Raw genomic sequence first — 16190 nt, forward strand, 5'->3', positions numbered from 1 at the left:
GCAGCCACAGAGCACAGCGTGACTTGGGCCACTTCAGGAGCCGAGGCCAGTCAGCTCTTCATCTGTAAAATGCAACGATGATCCCAGCCCCTGCTCACCTAGACTCAGCTAATTGAACAAATTAATGAATATTGGTTAGTCCCGAGAGTCACTTTCTTTCTTTTTTCTTTTTTTTTGAGATGAAGTCTAGCTCTGTTGTCCAGGCTGGAGTGTAGTGGTGTCATCTCGGCTCACCATAACTTCTGCCTCCTGGGTTCAAGCGATTCTCCTGCCTCAGCCTCTCGAGTAGCTGGGACTACGGATGCGCACCACCGTGCCTGGTTCATTTTTGTATTTTTAGTAGAGACGGGGTTTTACTATGTTGGCCAGGCTGGTCTTGAACTCCTGACCTCATGATCTGCCCACCTTGGCCTCCCAAAGTGCTGGGATTACAGGCGTGAGCTACCATGCCGTACAATCATGTTACTAATAATCTTGAATATTTAACACATATTGGAATCAACATTATTCCCGACCATCACAAAAGAATATTTAACATTAATATTAACATTAGGAAAATGTCACCTACCCAGGATCACCATTCCTCTGAGAAATTCAGAACTGCATGTATGTGTGCGTGGATAGTGGCTGGTGGGGTTGAAAATGAAGAAGAAATGGCATGTGTGAGTTTCACACCTACTACATGCAGACACTTTACATACAGCATCTCACTTTGTCTTGGCAACATCTCTGACCTGGACACTGCCAAGCCCCTTTGTGGATTCTCTTTCTTGCTTTCATTCCTTCATTTGACAATTACTCACTGGGCACTGGCCATCTAGCAGTTGCTATCAAGTGCTGAACAAAACAATGGTTAGACAAAGTAGAATGGCCGGGTGCGGTCGCTCATGTCTGTAATCCCAGCACTTTGGGAGACTGAGGAGGGTGGATAACTTGAGGCAAGGAGTTCGAGAGCAGCCCAGCCAACATGGTGAAACCCTATCTCTAAAAATACAAAAAAATTAGCTGGGCATGGTGGCAGATGCCTGTAGTCCCAGCTACTCAGGAGGCTGAGGCAGGAGAATTGCTTGAACCCAGGAGGCAGAGGTTACAGTGAGCCGAGATTGCGCCACTGCATTCTAGCCTGGGCAACAGAGCGAGACTCTGTTGGAAAAAAAAAAAAAGAGAGAGAGAGAGAGAGAAAGTAGAATGATCTTTGTCCTTGCTCACTGAAAACAACATCACAGGGCGGGACAGAGGCTGAGATTACTAAGGAATCACACAAAAGACCAGCTGTGATGGTTAGATGTAATGTATCAGCAGGCATGTGGCTTGTATCTGTCATCCCAGCTAAGTGGAGGCTGAGGCAGGAGGATTACTTGAGCCCAGGAATTCAAGGCTGCAATGAACTATGATCATACTCCAGCCTGGGGGAGTGAGACTTATCTCTAAGTAAATAAATAAATGTAATGAGCCAGCTTGGCTAGGCCATGGTGTCCAGTAGTTTGGTCAGACAGACACTTGTCTAGGTGTTTCAGGGAAGGTAGCATGCAGATGTGGTTAAGCTCTACAATGAGTTAACTTTAAGTAAAGGAGATGAATGTAGGTGGGCCTCATCTAATAGGTTGAAGGCCTTAAGGGCAAAAACTGAGGTTCTCTAGAAAAGAAGAAATTCTGCCTCAAGATTGTAACAGAGAAATCAAGTCCTGCCTGAGATTCCAGCCGTCCGGCCTGCCCACCAGGTTTTGAACCTGGCAGCCTCCACAACTGCCTGAACCAGTTCCGGAAGTTGAATCTCTTAATATGCATACACAAATATGGGATAGGCTCTGCTCCTCTGGAGAGCCCTGACTGTCAGCCTTCAGTGCCATGAGCAGAGGGCGTGAGAGAGACTGGCTGGTGTCTGGGGGAAGTGGTAGTGACTGAGGGTCCACAGGGTGGACAGGTGATTGGGCAGGGAGTGTGAGAGCCTCCCAGGCAGGGGAAGCTACAGGTGTGAAGACCTGTGGGGACAGTAGGTGAGTCCAAGGAACTGAAAGAAACAAAGTCAAGTGGACTGGAAGACTGCAGCGGCACTGGCAGGCAGGGGTGGGCCAGGCAAGGTCTGGACAACCTCCTGGGAGCCACAGGAAAACCTGGAGGAAGGCCAGAGGGAGAGAGGGAACTGGGGACAGGCAGTGACTCCCTTGGTGCCCTCCCTATGGGACAGCCAAGGGCTGATGGCCCCTTGCTCCTGTCAAATGACCCCATCCACACATTAGCTGTGTCCTGGAGGTCTCAGTAAGTCTCTGGCCTCTTGTCCCTTCAGCCCTAGGGTTGGAAACAGTCCCACCATTTCCAGCCCCAGGGACTGCACCACACTTGCTGTTTCCCACACCACACTATGACCTTGTGAATAACCTTTCAACTCAGCTCCCCTCCACTGCCCACTTTGAATGCACCATTTGTGTCCTGCCAGCACCAAGACCAGTTCAGTTGACCCCGCAGACCTAACTCCAAGGGGCACAGCTGACAATGTGGTCTAAGCAATGAGTGCCCTAGGAGCTGTGCCCCACAGAAAGCCATGCCTCCTGCCCCACCCCGGAGACCCCTCTGAGGCACTGGCCACCTCAGAGGATTTGCAAGAAGCGCGTGGGTGAGCTGGATGCCCTGAGCCCAGGCCTCCCCTCCACCTTGGGTAGCTGCTCTCGCTAGAATCTGCCCAAACTCTGCTCCAGCTGCTGCTGGGGCACTCACCCATCGGGAGATTTCATCATCAGGCTCATGACACTGATAGGGTCTTTGGCAGGGATGGCACCAGGGGATCCCTTGCACCACTCAGCCAAGTTCAACACATTCCAGGTCCCACCAGGGGGACACTCCAAGGAGCCTGTCCCCCAAGCTCCCTGATGACAGCATCGGTCCCTCCCATAGAAATGTAGTCAACACCAGTAGAGCCAGAGGGCAAGGTCCCCTTAGCCAGCCCATGGCTGCTCCAATCAGTGCCTGTGGCTTGACCACCACCCACTCCTGGGCACCTCTTGGAGTTTGATCTGCTGGGTCCTCTCCTGTTGTTCTCTGACTCCTGCCAGGCTTAAATATCAAAGAATCCTCATTGTTTGATAAGCCTGCAGACAAAAGGCCATGGAATATCTCTAACTAGATCTAGTGGCCTCTGGTCCACCCCTCCTTCTCCCCATCTCACTGCCTCCCCAACTTATCTGTGCATGCCTGACCCATCCATAGCTAACACATTTCTTTTGTGTGGATGCCTGGCTGAAGTCCCCAGGGGCTCTTCAGGCAGGCATTTGCTCTTTGGGCAGAGAAGGAAGTTCGGCTTTGAGAGACTATGCAGTATTTTAGGGACTAGCTAAAGTGCAGTTCCAGGTCCAATGAGGGAGGTGACATCATAATCCCATTTTACAGAAGGGGATGCTGAGGCCCTTGGGCTCAGTAGGTTACTCCAGGTCACGTGGCTAGGAAGGGGCGAGGGCTGATTCCTGAGCCTGCTCTTCCATGCTCCACTGCCGTACCTCTCACCCAGGTACCCAAGCATGCCTGCGATGCTTCAAGAACACAGCTGGCGGCATGTGTATCTTCACTGCTAGATAGCGAAGCCACAGACTAGGCCAGCTCCAGGATCCAGCCCAGGGCAGTTCACACGTATAAACCTGCTCATGAGGAACCAGTGCCTCCCAGGACATGACGCCAAGGGCCTTAGTGATCCACAAGTGGCAGGTGAATGACAACCAAAGGGAGAGGGAAGGCTGTGTAAGGCGGGTGGCCATGGAGACAGGGGGCATAGCACTGATGGAGGAGGGCAGAGGGGGAGGGTAAATCAGGCCTGTGCCCAAAAAAGCACATGGTGGTGATGATGGAGACGCTGGTATGTTACAGAAAACAGGGCGCCCTTCAGAGAGGCTGCTGTGGGTGGAGCTGGATTGTGGAAGTCCTGAGGAATGTAGACTTGGGGACTGAAGGCAAAGGGGAGCCTGGCTGGCTTCTGAGCAGCAGACAGCAGTGATTGCACCTGGCACATCGTGGCTGGACTGGAGACGGGTGCATAGGACACCCTGTGCTTGCAAATCTTCCTCTTTGCACCTTAGTTCCTCCTGCTTGTTCCGTTGCTGGGGAAGTTGGGGAAAATAAAGATTCCGCTGAAGCACAAATAGTGGCTCAGAGTAGGCAGTGTGGAGAAGTGCCCCAGAGAAACACGATTAACCAGGATTAGGGTCACATGAGAAGGAGGCGAATATGTTTTCATATTCACAGCCTCACAAAAAGAATTTAAATCCATAAATCTTCTTATGTGTGTGGATTGAGGAGCGCTAAATTTGGAGTCCTAAGATATCCAAATGACATTAGAAGCGTGTAATGTGGGTGGGAATTCAAGGGGTTGCACTATATGCGCACCCAGGCTCACACCTGTCCCAGAAGAAAGGATTTCCCCCCATTTGGGTGGTGCAGGAGGCTGATAAAGAAGAGACAGTTCAGAGCTTCTAATGCCCCTTGCACCTGCCCTCAGGCATCTGTCACTGGTTCTAAAACCCTCAGCATAAAGGAAGGGCTGGAGGTGTGGCCACTCTGGAGCCGAGATTCACAGTCTGACATGTGGCTTAAAGAGGCCCGTTTCTCCCTAGCCCCTGACTTCATGGAAATATTTTAACGCTACTGATTTTCGGGGGCATCCAGGAGGTGCCTGAAGGAGCTGAGGGGCAACCTCTAGTGGTGTCCACGATGGGGATTAAGATGACATTATAAACCCAGCTGCTACAATGGTGAGGCGTGCAGCACCCTCCAGGGTTCTGGGATGGGTGGGAGCATCAGGCGACAGCAGGCATTTGGATGAACCATCCCATCCCTAGACACTGAAGGTTGGAGGGGTGTCATGGTGTTCAGTTGGATCACAGGATTAAACTGCCCTGGCCCAGGCTCAGCCCCACCCCTATCCCTGGGTCCCAGAGGAGAGGAAGGGTAGCTCTCATCAGAAAGGGCCCAGCAGTCAGGAAAGGAGGGAGACCTTGCCCTCTTGACAAGGGACTGCCAAGCTGTCCACTGGGAGGAGCGAGAGCATGGGTGGCCGGAGCAGATGGGCAAGGATCGGCACCACGGGGCCAGGGCACGTTCAGAGCAGCTGAGGCCTGGCAGCCCTGGTGAGGCTCGGGATAGAAGATACGAGGGGACAATGGGCAGCTTGGGCCAGCAGAGGCCCAGCAAGCAGGTGGGAGAGCAGAGGCCAGTTCTGACCAAGAGGCATTCCCAGAGCCTGTCCCTGGGGGGCAGGAGACATGGACCATGGAGAGAGCAAGATACTAGTATTGATGTCTCCTCAAGTGCACCCCCAGCTCATGAGTCCTGGAGATGGCTGGGGAAGAAAGCACTGGGTCCTGTCCCTAAAGTGTACTAACTCTGCGCCAGGCTCCGAGTCAGCACTTCTCTTAGGTTGCTTGTTTGACCTCAACAGCTTTACCAAAGGGTGATATGTTCTCTTTCAAAGTGAAGAAATGGGGCCAGTCGTGCTGGCTCACGCCTGTAATACCAGCATTTTGGGAGGCTGCAGCAGGTGGATCACTTGAGGTCAGGAGTTCGAGACCAGCCTGGCCAACATGGTGAAACCCTGTCTCTACTAAAAATACAAAAATTATCTGGGCATAGTGGCATGTGCCTGTAATCCCAGATACTGAGGAGACTGAGGCATGAGAATTGCTTGAACCCGGGAGATGGAGGTTGTAGTGAGCCAAGATCACACCACTGCAATCCAGCCTGGGTGACAGAGCAAAGCTCTGTCTCAAAAAAATAAAATAAGATAAAAGGTGATCCAAGCAGCCCGGCTCCAGAGGCCCAGCTCTTCATGCTAAGAATCTACCTTTCGGCCTCAGCTGGTCTCTCTGGATGGTGCCCATGCCCGACCTGGGGGAGCGTCTCAGGGGGAGTTCACCTCCACTCAGCCCTACTCCACCCACCCTCCCTACAAAGTGATCACAAGTGCTCCTCACCCTCCGTCCAATGAGGAGGCGACTCTGGCAGGAGAGGTAAACTGAGCTACGCCGAATGACTGCTGGGAATGTCCAAACACTCTCATGGCCAGAGGTGCTAGAGACAGCTCTGTCCCAGCTCTGTCTGAGCTGGCCACCAGGTAGGCATCCAACACTGGGAGTGTGCCTCCCATCCCACGCTGCAGTCCTTTCCGGGACCTCCCGGGGGTGGGAGGACTGGACGCCTTGTCCCCAGCTGCCCATTAGAAGGCCTCCCACATAGGGAACACAGCATTTTAAAAACATCTTGTTCTGCTCAACATTAAAACACACAAGTGTCATTTTATCTCCTCCCACAATGCAGTGATAAGAGGCGGGCCTTGCCAAGGCTGGCTGCACTGCTTGGGTCTTGGAGAGAAACGAAGACTGGAAGGGCAGGAGGTCTAGGGATGGCGATGGCAGAATGTGCCCAGCACTGGCTAGAGACCGCCATCTGAATTCCAGCTCTAATGCTTGGCCAGCTGGCTGAGCATCCTGGGGGGCGTGGAGGGTGCACATGAGTTTGCATGTGGGGGATACTGTGTATAAGCCTCAGCTCCCTTCAGATGTACAGCATGGGGCGGGAGGAAGAAACGTGATCTACAGAAAAACCACCCTGGCTGGGCGCGGTGGCTCAGGCCTGTAATCCCAACATTTTGGGAGGCCCAGGCAGGTGGACCACGAGGTCAGGAGTTTGAGACCAGCCTGGCCAATATGGTGAAATCCTGTCTCTACCAGAAATATAAAAAATTAGCCAGGCATGGTGGCAAGTGCCTGTAGTCCCAGCTATTCGGGAGGCTAAGGCAGGAGAATCACTTGAACCTGGGAGGTGGAGGTTGCAGTGAGCTGAGATCACGCCACTGCACTCCAGCCTGGGCAACAGAGCAAGACTCTGTATCAGGAAAAAAAAAAAAAAAAAAAAGAGAGAGAGAGGCCACCCTAGCTATTTTCTCTTGCCCCTCTGGGGTTCTGACTCTTTTCACCTTCTTCTCTCTCCTTCTCCCCTAAATGACCAACACCACCCTTTATCCAGGAAGACACTGGCAGGCAAATTTTGCAAGCATGTCTGAGTGTGTGTGTGTTGTACACTAGAGCTACAAAGCAAACATTAATAGCTTCTCAGCGAAGAAAAGGGATAATCAAAAACCTAGAAGGATAAATTATTAGGAAGAATTTGCTGTTTCTTATTAACGCAGAGAATAAGCACAGGGTCTTCAGATTCAATTTCTGTTTATAAGGCCCCACAATATGCCTGGGAAGCAACGTTCTCCCTATTTTACAGGTAAGACATGCAGGCTGAGAGAATAAGAGCCTTCTGATACACTGTGCCCTGGAATCTGTTCCAAGAATCTCATTCCTGTTTGTTGACCGAGGCTCAGCTTCTGAAAGTATTGACTGAGTTATCATTCCCCTTCAAACTCAGAAGAGTTCCCTCTGAGCTCAGGCTTTGTGCACAAAAAGCAGTGACATCTTTCCCACTTTACAACACTCCTGACCCAGGAATCTCATGTCTTCTGCCAGGATCCATGAAACACTAACAGGCTAACTTGTTAGTAGCAGCAGGATAAAAGCAAATCCCAGACCTTGCACCCTCTCCCGGCCTCCTCCATGCTATTTTCTGTTCATGGCCCTGCCTACCTGATGCCTCCAGTGGGTTCTCTCCACACCCACAATGCAATCCAAGGCTCTCCTCCAGGCCTGCAAGATCCTACATGAACTGGCCCCTGCCTACTCTCTGATTCCATTTTCCACACCTTTTCCTTGCTCACTCCAGCTCAGCCTCCACGCTGTCCCTCAAGCAGGCCACGCACAGGACCTATGCACAGGCTATCTGCTCTGCCCAGAATGCTCTTCCCACAGGTAGTAGTAAGGTCGTTCCTTTACTCAATTCAGCGTGCTGGGTCAAATGGCAAATCCTTGCAGAAACTCTCCCTGAACCATGATATGTATCAGCCTCTGCATTTTTCCTCTATTCTTTTTTTTTGAGACGGAGTCTCACTCTGTCGCCCAGGCTGGAGTGCAGTGGTGCGATCTTGGCTCACTGCAACCTTCACCTCCTGGGTTCAAGCAATTTTCCTGCTTCAGCCTCCCAAGTAGCTGGGACTACAGGTGTGTGCCACCACGCCCAGCTAATTTTTTGTATTTTTAGTAGAGACGGGGTTTCACCATATTAGCCAGGATGGTCTCCATCTCCTGACCTGGTGATCCGCCTGCCTCAGCCTCCCAAAGTGCTGGGATTACAGGCATGAGCCACCGTGCCCAGCCTCCTCTATTCTTTTCCACACACATGACTAACTGGCATTGCATACTTAATATATAGCTGAAATGATTCCCCATGCAACTAAGTTTCTTGAACTCAAGGGCTTTCTTAGTTCCCTACTGTGTTCCCAGAGGAGTGACCCTACACTGTCTTTCACAGTCACCTGGAAAGTAGGCATTATCCCCATCTTATAGAAGAGGAAACTGAGGCTGAGAAGTTCAGCAATTGCAATTTACCCAATTTTGCACTTAATTTCGCACTTAAATTGTTAGACGTAGGATTCAAAGCCAGACATGTGCAATGCTAACACTTCTCCATGAGTTTCTTGCGTTCCTACACATCTTGCTGGGTAGACAAAGAATGCAAGGCTCTGACTGCTCTGTACCTGGGTTGGGTTTGCAGCAACCAATCCTGAGACATGAGGTAATGTTTCCCTCTGGGACAAAAAGCTGGCTTGCTTGCTGTCTGTCACAAGATGGTGGATCCCCCAAGCTTGGTGTTCCTGTCCTACATTGTAACCTATAGCATATGCGGCATCTATATGGGCCCTCTGCCTGCCCGCCATGGCACTTAGCAGGTGAAGGGGAGCAGACACAAAAGCTCATGCTGCTTTTGAACTGCAAATAATAAAGTCAAGAACTCTCTGGAGTTTTATCAAATAGAGAAAGTGGTCAGGTTGCGCCTGAACTGCTGTGGAGGGCACACACTGTGTCTCATTTAGTCTTAGTACTCTCGGTATGTGCCCCTGGCCCCAGGCCCTCATAAGCACTTGTTTAATTGACAGACGAACAGATGGATAACCCAGTGGTGCTGAATGATGATGAGCTTGCTGGTCAACCAGTGAGCTGCCTGCTCCTTGGAGGGAGGCTACAGGGCTGGGCTCCGAGTCACACAGGGCAGGAGTTTTTTGAGGCTTTCTTATGAGAACCCTTCAGGAGCTTACAGGCCAGAAACCAGACAGAATTGCTTTCTCAGTATCATTTTTCCAGCTGAGTAAGATGCAGTTAATGGAAGGCTTAATAAATACTTCTGAGCCCTGTGGAAAGAGAGACATTCTGCTGCTTCTGGAAATGAGTTTCTGGTTCTGCAGCCACAGGTCTCAGGTCAAGGAGAGGTGAGAATGGGCTGAAGCTCCGGTCTAAATGTGCAAGACAGGATCACCAAGGTACTGCCCCTGCTTCCTAGGACATCTCTTTGCTAGGAGCCAGAGGTCTACAAAATCAAAGGGGAGCCGACAGAAGCGCCGTCCCCATGCCTGGCTACTACCTGCCTTAGAGGCAAAGGTTGTAGCATTTCCAGATCACAGAGGAACACACAGATGACCACACCTTTCTGTTCCATTTTCAGAGTCTCCAGGAGGGGGCGTGACTAGCCCAAGGTTGTACACTGGCCGAGGCGGCACTAAGATGAGACCACAGCACATGAGGAGGCACCTGGCCCTGCTGTGGGGCCCAGGGTTCTGGTTCCTAGAGCGCCTGGAGCCTCGAAGCAACTTTCCTGGGACGGGGACTGAGGCCTCTCTTGGCCATAATGGGCTCAATCCTGAACGCAGGTGTGCTGAAGCTCTGGGATTGTCCAGGCCACGGCACCCAAGGGGGATGGGGCTGTTTTTCCCAAATACCACCCCTCTTCCGAGTTCTTGGCCCCAGGAGCCCTTCTTTTTTTATCAACTCACAAATCTATGTGAGCAAAATAAAAACAGAAAACAAAGTCAGAGAGAACCTGGGGTCCCTAACTTCTCAGCATGTCTCTTCCAGCACATCCAGCCCCATGAACTGCTCCCCCAGGCTGGTGCCAATGCCACCCTGTGATGAGCCCGCACACAGGGGCCTGAGCCTAATGGCTGTGCCAAGACAGAGGTCTGTCAGCCACTGCACCCCCACCCGGGCCCTGTCTGCCTGCTGCACCTCCCTCCCTGAGCTCAGCAGAAGGTCAGCAGTATAGTTTCCAAAACTATTTCTTCTCTTATTTCTGTGGTTTTTGAATCCAGATTCCTGCCCTGCCTGGAAAGACGGGCCTGACATAGTGGACTGCAGTGTGCTGAGAACTCACAGCCCTAGTTAAAGAAGGCATTTTGAGAACACATGCAAAGCAAGAAGACAAAACCATTGCAAACTTCACCAAAGACAGAAATTGTGCAAAGAGGATTAAGGACTAAGACAAGTAGTTTCCTATTAGAGATACACCTTTCTTCTCTCCCATGCAATTTTGTTGGATTTTTCTTGCTACACAACCCCCACCCCACTGCCACACTCCTGCAGACACTTGGAGGTGACTAAGGAAGGGATAGTAGAGGTGAGCAGCCACTGTGATGGTAGGGGGGTGTGGTAGCAAACACCCAGAGAATCAAACTCAAAGAGCGTGATGTTACACCAAGCACGCTCCCTGCCCCAGGGCCTTTGCACCTGCTGTTCCCTCTACCAAAACTGTTCCTACCCCAGAATCCATATGGCTTGCTCACTCACTACATTCACGTTTCTGTCCAAATGCCCTCCTTGGAGAAGCCTTCCCTGGTCACCCTAAAACAGCACTGCTGTCTCTGCCACTTGTTCTGTGGCATTCCTCTTCACAGCCTTCATCAGGAACTAGCGCTCGACAGCGGACTGAATGTCTGTCTCTCTGTCTTCCCCCGCCAGAAGGCAGGCAGTTCATCTGACTCCCTGACTGCTGTGTGCCTGCTGGGAGCAGTGGTAGGCCCTCAGTGAGTATGTGTGGACTGCAGGGACAGCGAGCTGTGAAACAGCAAAGCGCTCAGCACTCAGGGAGCAAAGATTCATTCTGATTTGTGCCTCCCAAGAGGTGAGGGTGTGGTCGTTTCTGGGCCTCAGTGTCCTCATCTGGAAAATGGGATGATTGTAACGAAACTTCCAATGAGCTCTGCCCATGAACAGCCAGGGCTGGTGTCCAGCTAGGGCAGGTGCCCTCTGATCTGTGAACCTCGTGTTTGGAGGGTTTTTTTTTTTTTTTTTTTTCTCTAGCTGAGCTCTGCTTGCCCCTGACTGAGCAGACCAACTATCCTCAAAGAAGGGAAGGTAGAACTCAGCCCACAGACTTCCTTTGGCTTTTGCAAAAACAACAAAACCAAAAATACTACAAACCACACCGTGTAACTATGCAACCATCTAGAGTGGTGCTGAGTGAGATTGAGTCCTGCCTGCCAGGCTCCTCTGTGGCTGAGGCAGAATGTGAGGCACACAGCACACGAAGAGGCACCTGGGCCCTGCTGTGGGGTCCCAGGGGTCTGGTTCCTAGAGATCCTGGGGCCTCAGAGCAACCCTCCTGGGAGAATGGACCCAGGCCCCTGCTGGCCACAGTGGGCTCGATCCTGAACCCAGGTGTGCTGAAGCTCCGGGTTTGTCCCGGCCACGGCACCCACTGGGAATGGGGATGTTTTTCTCAAATGCCACCACCCTTCTGAATTCTTGGACCCAGGGGCCCTCTCCTTTCAACCCAGGAATCTGTGTGAGCACCATCAAAACAGAAAACAAAGTCGCAGGTCTCCCCTTTTTAGGCAAAGAAAGCAAGGCAATTTAGAGCACAGGTTCTGGAGTGAAAGAGAACTGGGTTCGAATCCCAGCTCTGCCACTTACCGGCTGTGTGACCTCAGTGGAGTCTCTTAACCTCTCTGAACCTCAGTTTCTTCATCTGAAAAACAGAAGAAAATACTCAGGAGACTTAGCATGGGGAGAGGGCGTGAGGATCGGTGAGACAGTTTCTGTCCCTACTTGGCTCAGATATACACAGTAAATGTTAAGTGCTCATGTAAAGCCTCTGAGCCCTTTCAAGCCACGCAGTGTGGGGAGAGAAGAGAGTCACCTAAGGAGCACTGGATGGGAGCCAGGGGACCTACGTGCAGAAGCTTCCTGTCCCAAACTGCAAACAGAAAGCTCTGAACTGCATGATCTCTAAGACCACTTCCTGTGTAAAAATGCTAAATTTGGAGAGCCTGCCACAAAGAGTTTTAATCAACGTGCAAAACACCGAAATGGGGAAAGAATGAGTCAAAGAGGGCCAGGACAAAGGGCTCTTGCTCAAACCCTGAAGGATGAGGACGGGTGGGGTAGACTGAAAGTGAGAGGATGGCACATCCTTTTTCTGGGACCTGCTGTGTTCCTGGCACTGGGTTAAGGCCTTTCACATACATTATTTAGCCTCATGACAGTCCCTTGGGGTAGCTCCAGCCTCGCCACCACACACAGAAGGAAACCGAAGCTCGGAGGTCGAGCAGCTCGGCGTACTAAGGCGAGCAAGGGCAGAAAGGGGACTGGAACCCAGGTCTGCAGCTCAAAGGCTGTTCTCACCCAGCCCCATCCCCAAGGAAGCGTGTGCACTCGCAACAGGGCTGGGGGCAGGTCACAGATCTCACTGGGCAGGGGTGGGAGGTACTTCTGAGTCTGGCATATTCTTCTAACTGGCAGGAAATAGACAGCTAGGTATTTTGTGAAGGAACAGAGAGACGTGAATCTAAGACTCAAGATCAGAGAAGTGGTGTTGTCATTGTTGTAATGTTTTTCCTAAATCTTGAATGAGAAAAGGGTGCTCAGGGCAATAACAAATGATAATCATGCTCTACCCACAGCTGGCAGCAGCTTTGGTCACAGCTGCTTTTGCTTCTGTCACCTGTAATGCACTTTTCCACCAGGGACAGGGATAAAAAGAACTTTCTGAGCTGTTAAGACCGCCTGGGCCTCATTCTCACCCTCTCCCCATGCCCCATCAATAATGGATGAGTCAGAGGCCCTCAGACGTTAATATCACACCAAGAGGCCCACGGGGGCCAGAAGGAGGGAGGAGGTGCCTAGGGTGGGGCTGCCCTGCCTCTGACTCTCTAGAGAAACAACTCGAAAGGGACATTTTTAGTATAGTGAAAAGTAAGTACTTTTCAGAACAAGCAACACCTGCTCTTTATGTCCTTTCCCCCAACACTGCAGGGAAGGTTGTAGGGAGGAGACACAGCTTAACACAACTAATGTCGCCTGGGTCTGAGGGCAGTGATGAGGGTGGGGGGCTATGGAGCAAGACAGCCTGGGTCCAATTCCCAGCCCTGTCATTCACTGGCTGTACACACTGCCAGGAGTCACTTAACCTCACTGTGCCTCAGTTTCCTCATCTGTAAAGAAAAAGAATAATAGTCTCCGCCTCCTAGGGTTGCCAAGAAGATTAAGAGGATCAATGAATATGGAGTGCTTAAAGCATGCCTGGCCTGTGCGCCACGCTCCCTGAGGGCTGAGCTATCATCATCTTCGTCATCATCATCACCTTCTACTCTGGGCCAGATGCTGTACATCTCACAGAAGGTATCTTTGTTCCTGTTTCCCTGATGAGGAAGTTGAGACTGAGAGGGTCAAAAACGCACTGAATTAGTCATCATACAAATAATGAATTAGCAGTGAGCTGGGAGGACACCAATAACTTTCACCTGGTGCTCTCCTTCCCAACGCTGCTGGGCTGAGCCACACCAGGCAAGGGGACTTGGACAGGCTTGGCTGTCCCCACGGCCTTTAATCTGTCTCTCCTCAGCTAACAGAGCTCTCTACTAAACAAACAGCCTCAGACATCGTTCTTTCTAAGCAAGGCCAGACGTGGGAAAGGTAACATGAGCGAGGATAGAAAAATCAGCGCAGGGTTTCTCAGTGTTGCCATGGAATCCCAAGAGTTCACCCCAAGCCTAGGTGGTTCTGTGTCTGTGGGTGGCTACTCAAGAGCAGGAAAACACTCAGGCTCCCAGTCATAACCCAGAAACTGCCCCAGACGCAGGCAGCGAGAGTAAGTTCTCCTACGCCCGTCCAGCCCGGCCCTATCCGGCAGGGTCATTAGGTGCTTTCTTGAGGTGGGGAGCAGTAGCTGTGGGAGGGGGTTTGGAGAAGTACTGTCAATTTGGAATCTATAAGAACATTTATGTAAAAGAAACAATCTCTCTGGCCGGGTGCAGTGGCTCGGCCTGTAATCCCAGCACTTCAGAAGGTAGAGGTGGGAGGATCACTTGAGGTCAGGAGTTCAAAGACCAGTTTGGCCAACATGGTGAAACCCTGTCTCAACTAAAAATACAAAAATAAGCCAGGTGTGGTGGCAGGGGTCTGTAATCCCAGCTACTCGGGAGGCTGAGGCAGGAGAATCTCTTGAACTCGGGAGGTGGAGGTTGCAGTGAGCCGAGATTGCGCCACTGTGCTCCAACCTGGGTGACAAGAGTGAAACTCCGTCTCAAAAAAACAAAAACAAAAACAAAAACAAAAAAAAATCTCTAGCACTTTGGCTCAGAGCGCTACCCATTACTTAGGAATAGCCACAAAAGGCCACAGGGAAATGAAATCTGCTGAGATTTCGTGGGCAGAACAAGCTTTGTCTTAATGAGATGCATCCTGGCTGGCAGAAGACGGTGGCTTGGCCAAAGTCTCCAAGCAGGTCAGCAACGCAGCAGGGAGTGCAGCCCAGGGCACCTCAAACCCTGCGTGCCTTCTGTCAACTGCCTTAGGATTCACCAGGGGACTCAAGCATCCATTTCCTGGTCACCTCATTTATGCCAGGAATTGGGAGAGGTCACCAAAGGACAAAGAAAGCAAATGAGGCATTATCAGTGCAGGGAATGGCCAATCATGATAATGTGGGACCTGCTACCACCGGGGCACTAACAGCAGCCTAGCTCTTATTCAGTGCTTGCCTGTAGGCCAGACACTGTCCTAACCCATTTAAAGCATCACAAGAGCCCTGCAGAATTGGCCCTTGGTATGGGCTGAACTGTCCCCCACACCCCCACCAAATTCATATGTTGATGCCTTAACCCTCAAGATGACGGATTTGGAGATAAGGCCTTTGGGAAGGTAATAAGGTTAAATGAGGTCATAATGGTGGGGCCCTAATCTGCTAGAACTGATGTCCTTATTAAAAAAAAAAAAAAAAAAAGAGGTGCCAGAAAGCACTCTCACCATATGCACATAAGAAAGCCATGTGAGGACAAATTAGAAGGCTGCCATTTGCAAGTCAGAAACAGAGCCCTCATCAGAAACCAACCCTGATGACACCTTGATCTTGGGCTTCCAGCTTCTGGATCTGTGAGAAAATAAATTTCTGTCATTTAAGCCACTGAGTTTGTGATATTTTGTTATGGTAGCTCTAGCAAATTAATGCAGGACTATAATTATCATCCCCATTTTGCAGATGAGGAAGCTGAGGCGCAGTGTGGTCAAGCACTTTGCTGACGGCCATATGACTACAACTATTAAGTGACAGAAATAGGAGTCAGACCGAGGCATCTGTCTGCAGAGCCCAGTGTGGCCAACTGCATTATGCAACTATTTATTCCCCTTCTAGCACCCTCCACCTCTCACTGTGGGAGGACAGACAATATACCTCCCTACTTCACTGACATTGGGCTTGGCCATGTCACTTGCATTGGTTGACAGAGTGTGCACGGTTCTGACATGTGCCATCTCTGAGCAGAAAGCTGAAATCTGACTATATAGTTCTTTCCGTTCTGGTTAGAGGACAGCATGTCCTGGTTAGCGACTGCCTTCACCCTGGACCTTAAACTGAGAAAACTCACAGAGCATTGCTGAGCCACAGCTGACCTGCAGGTTACCCACAGCATTTTCACTTGGAATGAACAAGAAATAAACATCTGTTGCAAGTCACTGAGCTCGGAAGATTTCGTTATGCAGCAAAGCTGACAAACACAGAGTTCCTTTTGCAAGTATTCTATCTCCCCCCAACAAACGTTTGATTTGTAAGAACTGAGTAGATAGTCAGGAGATCTGACTTCCACTCAGGCTCTGCCATTTTGCAGCTCAGTGGCCATGGATAAGCCATTTCATCTCTGAACTTTAGTTTTCTCATCTGCAAAACAGGGATAATAAGCAGCCCCACGTCCTGGGGCTGCTGCAAGGATTCAGTGAGAGGTGATAGAGTTCTCAGCACAGTGCCCGTAACAATTAGGATCCACTGTCTGCTCCCCCTCCGCCCCA

General features: G+C 50.9%; 1 protein-coding gene across 2 annotated transcripts in view; it reads right to left on the reverse strand.

Annotated features, from left to right (window-relative positions):
• Positions 1-16190, reverse strand: part of ST3GAL1 (ST3 beta-galactoside alpha-2,3-sialyltransferase 1) — a 116102-nt gene that overhangs the window by 32031 nt on the left and 67881 nt on the right. The window contains exons 1-2 of one of the 2 annotated variants that reach the window (XM_058444164.1): positions 12049-12124; positions 11823-11877 (exon numbers count right to left, since the gene is read on the reverse strand). The gene's annotated coding sequence lies outside the window, so the exon portion shown is untranslated. Of the gene's footprint in view, positions 1-11822; positions 11878-12048; positions 12125-16190 lie in introns of those variants that run through there. The other variant, XM_058444163.1, reaches the window with a different exon arrangement.

This window comes from Hylobates moloch, unplaced genomic scaffold (assembly GCF_009828535.3).
Source record: "Hylobates moloch isolate HMO894 unplaced genomic scaffold, HMol_V3 SCAFFOLD_9, whole genome shotgun sequence".
Classification (NCBI taxonomy): Eukaryota; Metazoa; Chordata; class Mammalia; order Primates; family Hylobatidae; genus Hylobates; species Hylobates moloch.